The following is a 14,115-nucleotide window of genomic DNA, read 5'->3' as shown; positions in this document are numbered from 1 at the left end:
TGTATAGCTTACAGTAATGCATGGCAGAAAGAAACATGCTTTGTAAATGTGAGCTATTATAGTAGATATTACCACTAAAATACATTAATAATTATTTTTAATAATAATTACAGTAATAGTAAGTAAAATATTAAATGTATCAAAATATATTAAAATATTAACATTTTAATAATAAACTATGTCAATTATATTTTTTTGTAAACTACATGAATGATATTAGTCACTACTTTGAATAATAAAATTATGTTTAATAGTGGCCACACAGAAATACCTCACTGAAGAGGTCTGGAATTACGACTCTTCTTCCTATCCTACTTTCTGTCCACCTAATCTTCCTATTAGAGCCTGTCCATCCTCCAGGGCTCAGCAAAAAACAAAATCTTTTCCATAAAGTCTGTACTGATTCCACCCCCCCCTCTGAAATTTTATTAGTATACTTGTATGTCTCTTATGGTATTAATAACTCTTCCTTCATTGTCTCAGGTGGAAAAGGTCTTATCTTGAACTGCATATGATAGAAGCTCAATAAATATTTGTTGAATGGATGCATGAATTAAGGGCCTTAATAGAACTTGTAAGAGCTCTTAAGCCATTCACTTGCCTTACTCTATTAGTTTCTGACTAGTGACAGAGTGTTGTTCTAATTCATAATAGGAGCTCTCAATAAAAAGGTGCCGACTACACAAAACAGCATAAGTTGTTCTTATTGGAAATTTGTGTTCATGGGGAGCCTCTGTCGTTTTTTTTTTTTTTTTTTGGATAGGATGGTGGTGCTGTGGAGAGTAGCTCAGGGGACTTGGGGTGGGCTAAAATCATGATAAGTAAGTGGGGGCAATGCTACTGCAAATTCTGTAGTGGGAATGTTATCTGTATATTTAAAAATAATTCTGGAACTTTTTAAAAGTCTGACTTTAAAATACATAATCTACATAAGACATCCCTTTAGATTCAAAGTAGATGTTTGTTTTGTGCATGGTGGAGAATGGTTTTGAGCCTTGTATTTTGGTGCTCAGAAGATGCAAATTTTCTAGTTGTACCCTGGAGCATCAGGTGCTTCATCTCAAGATGTCAAGATGAGAAGACCTGTTTTTCCCTGACAAGAGTGTAGGAATGGTTAATATGTTAAATAGCTCTTAGAGTATATGAATGGCATGCTTCCTTTTACCCAGAACACGTGCTTTTTCTCCTGTACAATAGTTGTAATTATCATATTACCTAGCCAGTTAGCTATTCTGTGAGACTATGATTATGCAGAGTGTAGAGAGAACTTTATTTATGAACTTATTCTCCAGAAAAAAACAAAAGCAAAAAGCTAAGCCAGCACATCATCTAATTCTCAATGTAAAATAATGCAGAAGTGCGGAAGATGAACATCTGATTTGTCACATCTGATACACTAATGTTTTATCCAAAAGGAAGAACACATTGTAACTTGCTCAGTCATCTGCATAAACACCACCTGGCCCTTTACAGGCACCTACTCATGTAACAAGAGTTAACGAATGGCAGCTTTGCTCATAGCCTTTTCACTGGTAGAAATAGAAAAACCTCTTTTCTTTCTTTAAAAACAAAACATTTATGTATCAAAGTAGCAAATCCAGCACATTTTTTTTCAACAGCATAAGATCTAAATGATTAAAGTGAAGCCACTGGAACCTTCCATATGAGGGTATATATAATCACAAATTGCCTTGTTTTTGAACAGCTAAACAAATTCATTATCCTTTAAAAGATGGTAGATCAAACCAGGCCTAGTGCAATAGGGTATTTATTGTAACATGAAGCTACTTTCCCCCTGGGAATATCACTTAGTAAGTCTTGCATTAGAATAGCTATAGTTTTTAGTGTAAAATATTTTGCCAGAGAGGGGAGATTTTTTTACCCTCCGAACTGACACATTCTGATTGTATGCCTCAGCGAGCATATCTTTGTGCTACATTACACACATAGAGGTAGCATCACATTTTCTAGTTGTACTAATGTAAAAATGAGGAAACTGGATCACTAAAGTTTATTGTACCAGTCTTGCATGTTTTTTGAAGGAAAATTAGGAGGGTGAATGATACTGATAGGCTGTTATAAGGAAAAGGTTAAGAAAAGCAAATCTCACTTGCCTTTACCTTTTAGATTCAAGTTGGCTAACTCGAGGGTGACAACTACCTTGTTTTCCCCATTGAGAAAACCCTGCCAAAGTCTCAGTGTCCTTCTGCTAACAGAGGATAATTGAGTAAGTTAGTCTTTTGGGTGTACTAGCTTTTTGTTTTATTTTAAAGAGGAGACAGTGTTCAAGAGCCATTGAACTCCACCCTTGGCCCATTGTTTTATTAACTCCCTGTGAGACATCCCTAGTCTCCAAAAATTCCTGTCTTTAAATATATTTGTCAGTCATCCATCACCCTAAAATTCTTGCTGAGGCCTCTTAAAAAGTGACAGTCTGCAGCTCTTTCATACTGGGCTCTTGGATCACAGGCCCTGAGTTAGTGCTTCCATGAATAGCTTCCTCATGCATCTATTTGGTGGTAGGGGTGGTTGGACCTTTCCTGTTTTTGGATTTAATACATTATGATTTTATGCAGTTTAATTGCCCAAGAAATCCATGTCAACCCAAGGCAAATGTTTAATTTTATTTACACTGTTCAAATGCATCTTTCATTTGTCTTCCATTTGGCATAGAATCGCATCTTAATTGTATTCCCTGATTCATGCTGGAAAAGTGTTCCTGGAATAGGGAGAGAGAAGGATATTATTCTTTTGCCAATTCCCAGTGCATCCTAGAAAGTAATTGCATTCATTCATTTATTCTACTAATAACTTGAAAGTTCTTACTATGTGCTAGTGTTGAGGAGAGAATAATAAAAGGTAGACATGGTCCCTGACTTCATGCTTTATGCTTTATAGTTTAATAAGTTCGAACAAATATTCATGATTCCAGAAATACTAAGAAGTTTTTCTGCTTCAAGGTCAGGGAAAGAGTGTCATTTCAGCAATTAATGTGAGCTTATATTTAAAAAAATACCTAATGTACACCAAGTATTGTTATATGTCATCTCATTTAATCTGCACTGCAAACTTACAAAGCAGTTAATATTAGTCCAATTTTCCAGATAAGGAAATCGATATACAGATAGGTTCCAAAATTTTCTCAATGTTAGACATCTACCTAGGTCTACCTGATTGTAAAGCTCAATTGCTGTGAATTTGTTTTGGTGTCAGGAGCTGAAAAACCTGCCTCTACAAAGTGAATTTATACTCATATCATTTAGATGGATAAGTCGAAAGTATCATTTTCTTTTGCTGCTGACCAGAAGTTGTAAACTCAAATGTCTACAGAGAAACCAGGCAGGTCTCATAACATAGGGTGAATCAGGGGGGTAATGATAAGGAGTGGTGGGGACTCTAGTAAATTCTGACTTACATTCTTTGTCTAAATGTTTTTCCAGATGATTGCTGCCATGTATGAATGAGGGCCCAGAGATAGTGTCATTGCTAGACTGACCATATAGTACCTTTGTGCAAATTAGAAAAAGACATTCCTTTCCTTTAGTGGATAGAGAACTGCCCTGGCAAATGAATATGTGGGATGCCAAACCCACCTACTACTTAGTCTGATTCTCTGTGGAAGGCACAGTCTATATGGTATTGTTCAAGAAAAGCCGTACATCTAGATTTTTAAGGTGAGATATTCTGGTTTTTAAATGTTGGCAATGAATTCAAAATTTTAAAAACCACTGTTGGGTTGAATAAAATTCATCTATGTGTTGGATATGATTTGCTTGCCACCATTTGAAACTTCCGAATTATAGGCTAAGCCCCAGAAGTGAAAAGTAATACTTTTTATTTATTTGGTTATTATGATTCTAAATATCTGGAGACAAAAAATGTTTTTAATTTTGATCCCAGAAATGAGAAACATTTTATGTATCTGAATCCTAAGGCTAATTTGAAATCATCTTTGTTTCTGAGAAGTCTTGTTGTACTCATCATAAAAAATTCTCAGGTGGTTTGTTATTTGATAATCACCTATATCAAAAATGAGTACTTAGGAGTTAAAATGCATCAAAGATAATTGTGAAAAGTAAGTAAAAATTGTATAAACTTCAAATTACCTTAAATGTTTCTTTTAGATATAGAAGGAATATTAGTTGTGGCCTATGATTGGTGTTAAGATAATATTTGATGATGCTGATAAATTGAGCTAAGAATAGCACCAGAGAAAATTTGCATTATCTCATCCATAAACAATTTGCCTTTGGGTCATGGATTTATGTTGTCCCCAAATAATTTTGCCATAGCCTAAGGTAATTATTGTTCATTTTAGCTTTCGCTTGGTTAAGTTTTATCTTTGTAATGACACGTTCTTTTTATGTTATTTGATTTAAGCAAATAAAACCAAACTATGCCTTACTTGGGTCAATGGAATCATGAAAGATATGTATTGTAGTGAAAAGAGATAGGTACCAAAGGTATACCTAACAACCCTTGTGCCTTCTAGGCTGGTACTTCAGGGAAATCTTGTTTTGAGGAATGGTGGGAAGCTTCTCAGGGCGAAAGAACAAATTGACACTTTTTGTGGAAATGGGAAGAAAATCCCAGGTCTGTGTGAGTGATTACTAATGACCTCCTTTGATGAAATGCAGTTCTTTCAGGCAGAGTTGTTTAGACTTTATGTAGTCATTACTTTTGTGAAACTCTATAAGCATAAAGTCTTTTTTCATCAGAGAAAGTAGAGCATAGGTCAGCGAGAATACTTTATTTTATATTTTCCTTCTCTTCTACAAATGAAACTTCTACTACTATGTGTGTAGGATCTTAATGAACCCAAGGTGCAAAACTGCAAAAATTTAAGCTATACATATGGAATTGTCACAAGCATATCTAGTTGTAGAGACTCTAGTGCATTCTGGACAAGAGTGTCCTTTTTATTCAGCAAGAAGCCTGGAACTAATTTCGACTGGGTTCCCAAACCCGGGTATTGAAATGATAAGGTTTCACTAGAAAATAAGTTGGAGCCACAAAATAAGTACATAGTTATTGCTCTTTTTTGCCTTTAAAATTCAGCTTCTTGATTATTATGGCATCTAAGGACATATTTTCTCTTGCCCCCCGCCCCAAAAAAAGTATCAATAAGACAGGCCTGTTAGGATATTCAGCTTTAGCTTTTCTCCTGACACGTTATTTTTGGCTAGAATGTTAGAACTGGAAGGAATCTTAGTGATTCACTTGATTTCTAAACTATGCTACTTGGAACCTGAAGGTGTTTTGGACATGTTTGGGGATCCTATAAGAGTTTAATTAAAATTTCATTTAAAAATATGTAGTCAATTCTCAATTATCTAGGCTATCTTAGGAAGTCAAGAGGAAGTTATTAGGCAAGTGCTTCAGAACCTCAGCCACATTTCAGCAAAGGCAGTTTAAATTTTATTCATTAATTTATTAAGTAAGTATTTATCTAGCACTTGTGACATGGTTGGGCCTAATTTAGGTGCTGGGAATAAAGTGGTTGACAAGATAGACAAAGTCCCTGGTCTTTTAGAACTTATATTGTGGGGTAGAATGTGACAAGGGACAAGAACAGATTTCTAATGAGCATGGTGAAGAAATAACTAGAAGGTCTGGGGCACCTACACACAATATATAGTGGATAATAGTGAAATTCTGTTTCACTGTGCTAGACCACAGTGGACAAAGAGGAGAGAGCTAAGAGATGAGAGGTCGGAGAGGTATCAGGGCAAGAACATGTAGGTCCCTGAAAGCATAATAAGGAGTTTGAATTTTATTATAAGTATAATAGGAGTGATATGATTTGATTTATAACTTAAAAGGATCATCTTGGCTTCTGTGTGGCAAATAGCCTACACAATTGCCATAAATGAAAGCAGCAAAGGCTGTTAGAAGATTTATGTAGACTTCCACTTCTCAACATGATGTAGTTGGTTGTGCTAATTCAATGCTTTTGCTGAGAACAATTAGAAAAAGGTAGGTAAATTTCAAAATTTATAATTTAAAAGCAGCAGAGAGCTATAGGAGCAACGAGGACAAAATGGACTGTAATTTTAGAGAGGAAGCTGATGATCAGGAGTGCTTTTTCCTCCTGAGGGTATTTGATAATTTTGGGTGTGGCCTAAGAATCAGAATTTGGCCCAGGCTGAAGGCTACTTCTGGGGAAAATAAATATTTTAGTGGTTGTATGGAGCTAGAGTGACAAAATTCAAAATTGGAAGGATATCAGCTGCATGGCTAGTTTTCTCCATAAGATGTTTGCTGAACTTTGAAGTTCTATGGAGATTAAAGAGCTAGGCTGAAATCTTTTGAAAAGTAGCATGACATATCTTATAGTCTTATGATGTTTAGGAAACAAAGATTCCTCCAAAGGAAGAGGCCCAAAAACAAAATAGGCAAGGTATAAGATCCCTAGAAGGAATGGTGAATTGATCTACTGAGCCTTTTCATTTGGGACATTTATTAAATCTGAGTGCATCTAGAGATGAAAATCTAGGCCTGACCTTTGGCAGAAAACCATTCCTGGAAAACAGAGAAACCAGCAGAAATTTGGAGTTTTTTGAGCTGGAGTAACAAAATTGGAGACACATGGAATCTCAGAGCCATAGCTGACCTTCCCTTAAAGATATTTGCCACATTTAAAGTGGTGGGGAATGGGAAGCTAAAGAGCTAAGTTGTAAACCTCTGAAGGGCAGAACTGAATCTCCTGTAGGCTTTTAGATTTGGGAAAGCAAAATCTTATTAAGTTTACAATTATGAGCCCTAGGGGAACCATGCCCTAGGAACAGAGTCAAGCCGATATAGATTGAGTTTTACCAAATCTTCATCATAGCCCCAACCCAGTTCAATCCCTGATTGACTTGAAATGATTAGTGCCTCTGAGAGCTGTCCTTGCTATTGTCAGAGAGAGGAAAGCCTTTCTGGTGGAAGAGAGCACCATCTGGAGGCTCTATGATTTTTGGGATTGGAAAACAGGCCAATAGAAAATACCCAAGCAGAAGCCCAGAGAGAAAAATAATGGGAAAAAACAAACAAACAAACAAACAAAACAGATAAGATCAATGTGGAATATTCTAAAAAGAACATTTACTTGAAGTTCCAGAAGGAGAGGAGAAGAGAATAGCGTATGAATTATATTCAAAGATTTAATGGTTAACAAATTTCCAAAGCAATTAAAGACATTAATCCACAGATTTAAGTAGGATAATACAATGGAAACAATACCTGCAATCTCATATATAAAACTGCTGCAAAATTAATAAGTAGAGAAAGTCTTAAATTTGGCAAGAGAAAGACATTACTTTAAAAAAACATCAGTAAGTCTTACATATAACTTCACAACTGAGACCATGGAAGTCAGAAGGCAATGGAATAGCATCTTTAGCATAATGAAGGAAAATTGTCAAGCTAGAATTCTGTAACCAGTGAAAATATACTTCAAAAATTAAGATGAAATAAACATATTTTTCAGATAAAAATGGAGAGAATTTGTTGCCACTCGGCCTGTACTGAAAGAAATAGTTAGAGGAGATCTTCAGAGAGAAGCATGTAAATTCAAGAGGGAATGAAAAACACCAGAAAAGGCAAATACATAGGTAAATATAAATGAATATCGATTGTGTGGGACAATAATGGTAATGTCTTTTAGAGTTTTAAATTGATATATAACTAGATGCATGACAAAATAATACAAGAGCAAGAGAGGATTCAATAGAATTAAAATGTTCTAAGGTTTTAGAAGTATTGGGAAGTGATAAAAGTAATTTTATCACTCGAGTATAGATGATATAATCTATATAATCTGTAGAAGAACAATGAATAATATAACAATTAACAGAGGAAAAGATGAAAAAACATATTTGATTAATCAAAAAAATAGTAAAAAATGTAAAACAGAGAGTAAAATAGAAAATAAATTATAAAATCATAGCTGTAAAACTATTATATCAGTAATTCTATTACAAGTAAATGGACTAAACATTCCATATAAAAGAAAGATTGTAATACTGGCTAAATATATAAAACCCAACTATATGTTGCTTACAGAGAATAAAGGATGCAAATATTTGAGGACATAATAAAGTTAAAAGTAAAAGGGTAGGAAAAGATATATTTAAAAAACTAACCAAAAGAAAACTGTTACAGCCTTACTGATATCAGACAAAGTTGACTTTCAAGATAAGAAGCTTCATTAGAAATGAGGGATATTTCATAATTGTAAAGAGTCCAGTCTAAGAGGAAGGAGGCTATTGAAGTAATCCATGCCAGAGATGATAGTAACTTGGACTGGAAAGACAGCTGTGGATGTAAGGCGAAGCAGTAGAATTCTAGATATTTATTGTGGGTAGGTGCCAATACGTCTTGCTCCTGGATTTGATATAAGTTGTGGAAAAAAGAGAGTCTCAAGAATGATTTCAAGGTTTTTGTTATGGGCGACTAGATGAATGGCAGTGCTATTTACTGAAATGGGGAAGTTTATTGAGATATGGGATTAGGAAAGAGACATAAAATTCTCTTTTGGCCAAGTGGAACAAGATTTGGGGAAATAGCAGTAATTCAGTCTGAACATATAGAATGATGCTGCTGAGCAGGCATTTGGATACACAAAATTTCAATCCAGTGTAACTCCCTCATTTTACAGATGACGAGATTGAGGCTTCAAAATTTGCTTATAGTTAGTCACACAGTGAGTAAATGGCAGAGCCAGAACTAAAACCCAGATCTTTTGGAGCTAAGCTTAATGTCTCAAACCAAACCATTTGATATTTCTAAATTTGCTTTGTTGAACTGCAAAAAATATTTTATATAGAACAATTGTTAAACTGTAGTGAGTGTGTACTTTATGCCAGGTATTGTGCTAAATACTTAAGATAACTTTTCTTGTAAAGTCTTTTATAGCCCGGTGGGATAGATACCATTATTATCCTCATTTTATTGATAAGAAAACTGAGCTTTTGAGGTTAAGTAACTTTCCCAATGTCACGTAATTGGTGAAGCTAGTGTTTGAGATAACCTGATGTGTCAGATAACCTGGGAGTTCAATGCCTGTTCCCATGTTCTCAACCACTATGCTTTACCTTTTCTTAGTGTGATAGAAAATAGATGCTGAACTTGTGCTGTGTCCCATTTTGTTTTCTTGATTTTTTTTTGTGGATTTATGATCAGTTAACACATAGACTATTTGATTTTTTGCCCTCCACCTTTACTCTAGATTTTAAATTTGACTGAGGGGCCGTTTCCTTTCAGTTACATTAGGGAACTTACTGATACTTTCTCAGGGCCCCAGATGAATGCTTCATCAGGACATAATGATGACTTCTTAAGTTTAAGTAGCTGTAACTGCTGTCTTTTGGAACAAAGGAGTTAGAAATCATTTCTAATAAAAGCCTCCTGAATTTTTCTGATACAAAGCCTTTTATTTGTATTGACCTCTTTGAAAATTACAGAGAAAATAAAATAAAACCAGAAAAAAATCCCAGAAAACCCAACACCTCACCCAAATTACCTCCCCAACCAAACTAACACATCCTCAGAAAAAGGAGTCTTTTCTGGTCTTTAATCTAAGGGCAGTGAAAAAGCTGAGGTTGTCTCTGGGACTACTTTAATCAACTTAATGGAGTCAGCAGACTTCAGGCTTTGGGCTAGTACAAAGAGACACTCAGATGTGAGCCGGTGAGTGAATGCTTTCACAAGGCATTGGGCTAAAAACAGCTCTATGCAGTCAGAGGAGAGGTCCAAGAGGAGTCAGTGATATGGTCCATTCTGGCTGGATTGATACAGTCTGCAAATGGGTTATGTTACTAAAGGCGTAGTGGCAAAAGCCAGCTGGTCTCTCCATCTAGCATAATTTCTTTCATAAGGCTCTTGTGAGGAAAAGAAAGTGCATGGTGATGGACCTTTGTTAGTTCAAAGGGTTTTACCTCTTTATTCTAAAGCCCCATTGTGAATTCACAGGGCTTAAAATATGTATTACTGTCCCTTTCATTTTATCACTCTAAAAGAAATCAAAGACAGAAAACTTTTTTCTTCCCAATGAGCTTGTCTGTTTGAAATCATAGGGTGTTTGTACATATGGTCTCCTAATATCTTAACTGAATGTTTGTGATTTCAGTGGGAGTTGGTGAGGCATCATTCTTTCTAAAGAGTTACAAGGAACTTTTGCAAAAAGATAGAACTTGCTTTCTCTTCCTTTTCAATAATTACACTTTAATTTATTGTAAAATAAAACAGAAAACTACAAGCATATTTTTAAAAAGATCTGAAAGACTGTTAACCCCACCTCTTCTTTTCAATTAAAGTTGAGTAGTTTGTCTTGCTATAATCTCAACTCTCTTTCTATTCTTAACTTTGCTTCCACAAAACTTCTGACTAAATTGAACAGGAGCTGTTTGAGCATGAACACTATGTGCTATAAAAACATTGAGATTTTTACTGTCCAGCTAAAATAGGGTGATGCTAGTAAAAACATTGAGATTTTTACTGTACAGCTAAAATAATACTCTACTGAACATGACTAATTGGTGTTTGTTATTGGCCCGAGGAATTTTTCCTGCAGGCACATATTTCATTTTGTGAATTGCTTGCTCGCTGGAGTTTCTATGTACTGTATTTTCTTGTCTGACCCACAATCCATACTTTAAAATTTATCTTTTATCCATCCAATTCAGTTTAAAGTATAATTTCAGTGATTGACAGTTTAAAAAAAGAGAAACACTTATTTTTTTTAAACTTGGAAAACAGAATAATCTCCTAGCAGTACAAAAACATTGGTGACACTACCTAGCTTCCCAGAAATATGTTGTTTATTGTCTCCTAAATTGTGAATCCGAACATTCATGAGAGGTGAATGAAGAGAGAAAAATTAAGATATGAGCACAAACAAAAGCAGCATTAATAATTCAGGTAAATAAAATTTGTATACAAAAGAAAACTGTCAAGGTGATAGAAAGATATATCTGCAAGTACAGGACATTTAGGCGATAGGAAAAAGAGTTGAGGTTTGAATGGTTTATATTCCACATAGGGCTTTATATAGTTGAATTTTCTTTTCCTGATTCCATTGTTCTAGCAAACATTATTTAAACTGTTTTTAATATTTTATAGTTTATTTATATTAACTTTAATTGGTCAAAAGCCATTACTTTCTTACTTGAGCCATGTATACTAATTTTGTCACATCTCATTGGTAGTTCCTCTCAGGGTGTTGTGTCCAGAATAACCAGACCCAACTTGAGTGCTCTTAACCAGGAGACAGTTTATTAGCCGGCGGCTGTCCTTGCAAAGGAGCAGCCTCGAAATGCCAAGATACAAGGTTTTTAAGCCCCAAATCCCATTCCTAATTCTGTCTTAAACACAAAGGTCCATCTTTCTCCTATTCACTACCTGTCAACCCACTGGTCAGGTGTGCAAGCGGGAAGTACAGAAGCAGAAAGCTTGTTGTTAGAATGTTATGTTCCTATGGGTGATTGCTTATGTTCCCATGGGCACTAGCCAGTGTTCCCATGGGCGATGGCCAAACAGTAATTTTCAGCTTATATACAATTGATTATTTTTCATGCCACGCAAGCAAGCAGGGTTACACAGGCTAAAATTGGCAGTTAGCGTATGAGCTCATTGTTACAAGTTTCATGATTAACAGAGTGTGGTTAGGGGTTCCAGAAACTAGGCCTAAGTTATAGACTTCTTTTGTCCAGTTTCAGGTTTTAATTATTCTTTAACCCTTTCATATTTCAGCGGGCTATTACATTCCCCACTGGTTTTCTTTAGAATGACTCAATCTTCGAGTCAGAAGTCGGGATTTCTGGCCAATGGGTCGGGGCTAACGCTCCTAAAATTAAAATCTTTGCCCCAGTTATATTGGATTGGATTAAACTCTTAACCCATTTGATCAAGCATGGCCCAAAGGTCAGTAATAACAGCAGAATTATCAATGGTCCTGCTATAGCTGACAATAACGTGGTTAATCAAGAGTTTTTATTAAACCAAGATTCATACCAGTTGCTTCCTTGTTTTAACTTCTCATTTCTGTCTTTTACTCTTTGTCTAATTAATGCTAAATTATCCCTAATAATTCCAGAATGATTAACATAAAAGCAGCAAGTTTCTCCTAGTGCTACACACAAACCTCCTTGCTTAAGAAATAAGAGGTCTAAGCCTCTTCTATTCTGCAGTACTACTTCAGCTAAAGAATTAAGAGATGTTTCAAGATGATTAATTGATTTCTCTAGAGTGCTTAAATCATCATTAATCTGCTTTGTGAGCCAGGCTATACCTTGATTCCCTGTAACCAAAGCAGCAGTCCCAATTGCAGCTGATCCTGCCACTCCTAGGCCAACTAGGAGCGGCACAAGCAGTGGAACTGCTCGCTTACGCCGAGGATAGTTATATCCTCCCCCCAAATCCATTGCTTGTCTCCCTTCTTGTCCGCTCATCATATACACCTGAGGTATAACATGAACCAGCACACAAAATCCAGTATTATTTTTCCAATAGTTAAGATTAATATAGGGAGTTAAACCAGTATTACAAGCAAACCAAGTGCCACTAGGGGCCGCTAAATAAGTAGAAGAGGTGCTATTTACTAAAATAGATGATTTACAATTTTCCTTATACCTAGATTTATCAACTCTATAAGTGTTAGTATACACATAAGTTCCCTTTCCTTGTAAATCTCCCAACGTTACAGATGGGTTTTTGGTTCCCCAAGGGCAAATAGTAACATTCGGAGATGTTACATTCCTAATAGCAGTTTGATCTGTGCCAAGGTTAGCAATGACACCAAGTCCTACATAATAAGGTGGGGCAGGGTTCAGACAAAACCAACAATCCTTTGTAGCATTTGAGTTACTGTCATTAGCAAACTTATAAACATTATTCAGCATGGTCAAGACAGATTCAGGAGTATCCCTGGGGGGTCTATAAGGCTGTCTAGGTCTATGTCCTTTGTTGGCACTATTAGTGCTCCTAGTAATTGCTGACTGTGTAGGAGTTAAGGCGTTTAACCCTCCGTCATTAGGCCTAACAGGACCTAGAACTAACGGTGGCATCCTGACAGGCTTTTTCTGTATTGTTATTAACACTCCAGGATCAGTTCCAAAAACATACAACCTTAATCCCCAGGTTTTTCCAATCACCCAAGATGGATCTTCCCAATTTTTGACAGTAAAAATGACAGGATTGCATTTCCCTGCTGTGGCACAGGAAGACTGACTAGGTTGTGTAAGAGTCAGAAAGGGGTCTGTCTGTGTTCTCCTAAGGGGCTATGGTCTCACAACCCCAATGGCCACAATAATATTGGTTTAGCTTATGGCAAGTGCTTTGGCCTTCTCTGGGACACATATATAACTCTACTTGTTGAATACCTCTTTCTTTGTCCTCCTTGCCACAACCATACCAGGGGCCAGATAAAAAATTAGCTCCTGGACCTCTAGGCAAGTCATCACTTATAAAATTAAATTTCTTTCCTAATATATCACACAAATCCACATGAAATGTAGGCTGGTACGTAGTCTGGTTTACTAATATGGGAATGTCTGTTTTTGATTTAATTAATTCCCATTTAGCCTGTTGAGGTTGATGAGGGTTCCCTTTTACATTATTGATAACAATTAACCTAATTATAATTATTCCCACGAGAGTCTTATCTTGAGTGGATCCTCTGTGGGTGTTGCCTTCCATTTCTCTGTCTCCGGGGGAGGTTGAGCTGTCTTAAGGCGGGTATGGTGAATCCAATGTCTTTTTCCTGCAACTTTGACAGCCGTTGGTGTGGTCAGGATTACTGGAAATGGACCATCCCACCGGGGCTCTAGGCTAGCAGGCTGGATCTTCTTTATCCACACCCAATCACCTGGATGATGTGGGTGAGGCTGTGATGTCCCCGGAGTCGGTCTAGCAGCTTTAATTAAGCCCTTGACTTGATTTTGGGTTTGTTGCAAGGCCTGTAGAGACTTAAGGAGACTTGTATTATTACTCATTGTAACCTTTTCAATTCCAATTTTAGGGAGTAAAGGGAGAGGTCTCCCAAACATTATTTCATAAGGGGAAATTCCCATAATATATGGAGTACACCGGGCCCGTAACAAAGCAAAAGGCAGAAGGCTCACCCAATTCTCCCCA

The 14,115-nt window shown here is 36.2% G+C and overlaps 1 long non-coding RNA gene across 1 annotated transcript; it reads right to left on the bottom strand.

The window, feature by feature from the left end:
• Window positions 1-301: 301 nt before the first annotated feature.
• LOC120583161 (uncharacterized) lies at window positions 302-13,535 on the bottom strand. The gene is made up of 3 exons (XR_005647718.1): window positions 13,362-13,535; window positions 12,324-12,325; window positions 302-311 (listed from the first exon to the last, which is right to left on the bottom strand). It is a non-coding gene; the product is annotated as an uncharacterized LOC120583161 (long non-coding RNA).
• Window positions 13,536-14,115: the final 580 nt, after the last annotated feature.

Source organism: Pteropus medius, unplaced genomic scaffold (genome assembly GCF_902729225.1).
Source record: "Pteropus medius unplaced genomic scaffold, Ma_sr-lr_union100, whole genome shotgun sequence".
Taxonomy (NCBI): domain Eukaryota; kingdom Metazoa; phylum Chordata; class Mammalia; order Chiroptera; family Pteropodidae; genus Pteropus; species Pteropus medius.
This window is presented reverse-complemented; position numbering and strand designations above follow the sequence as displayed.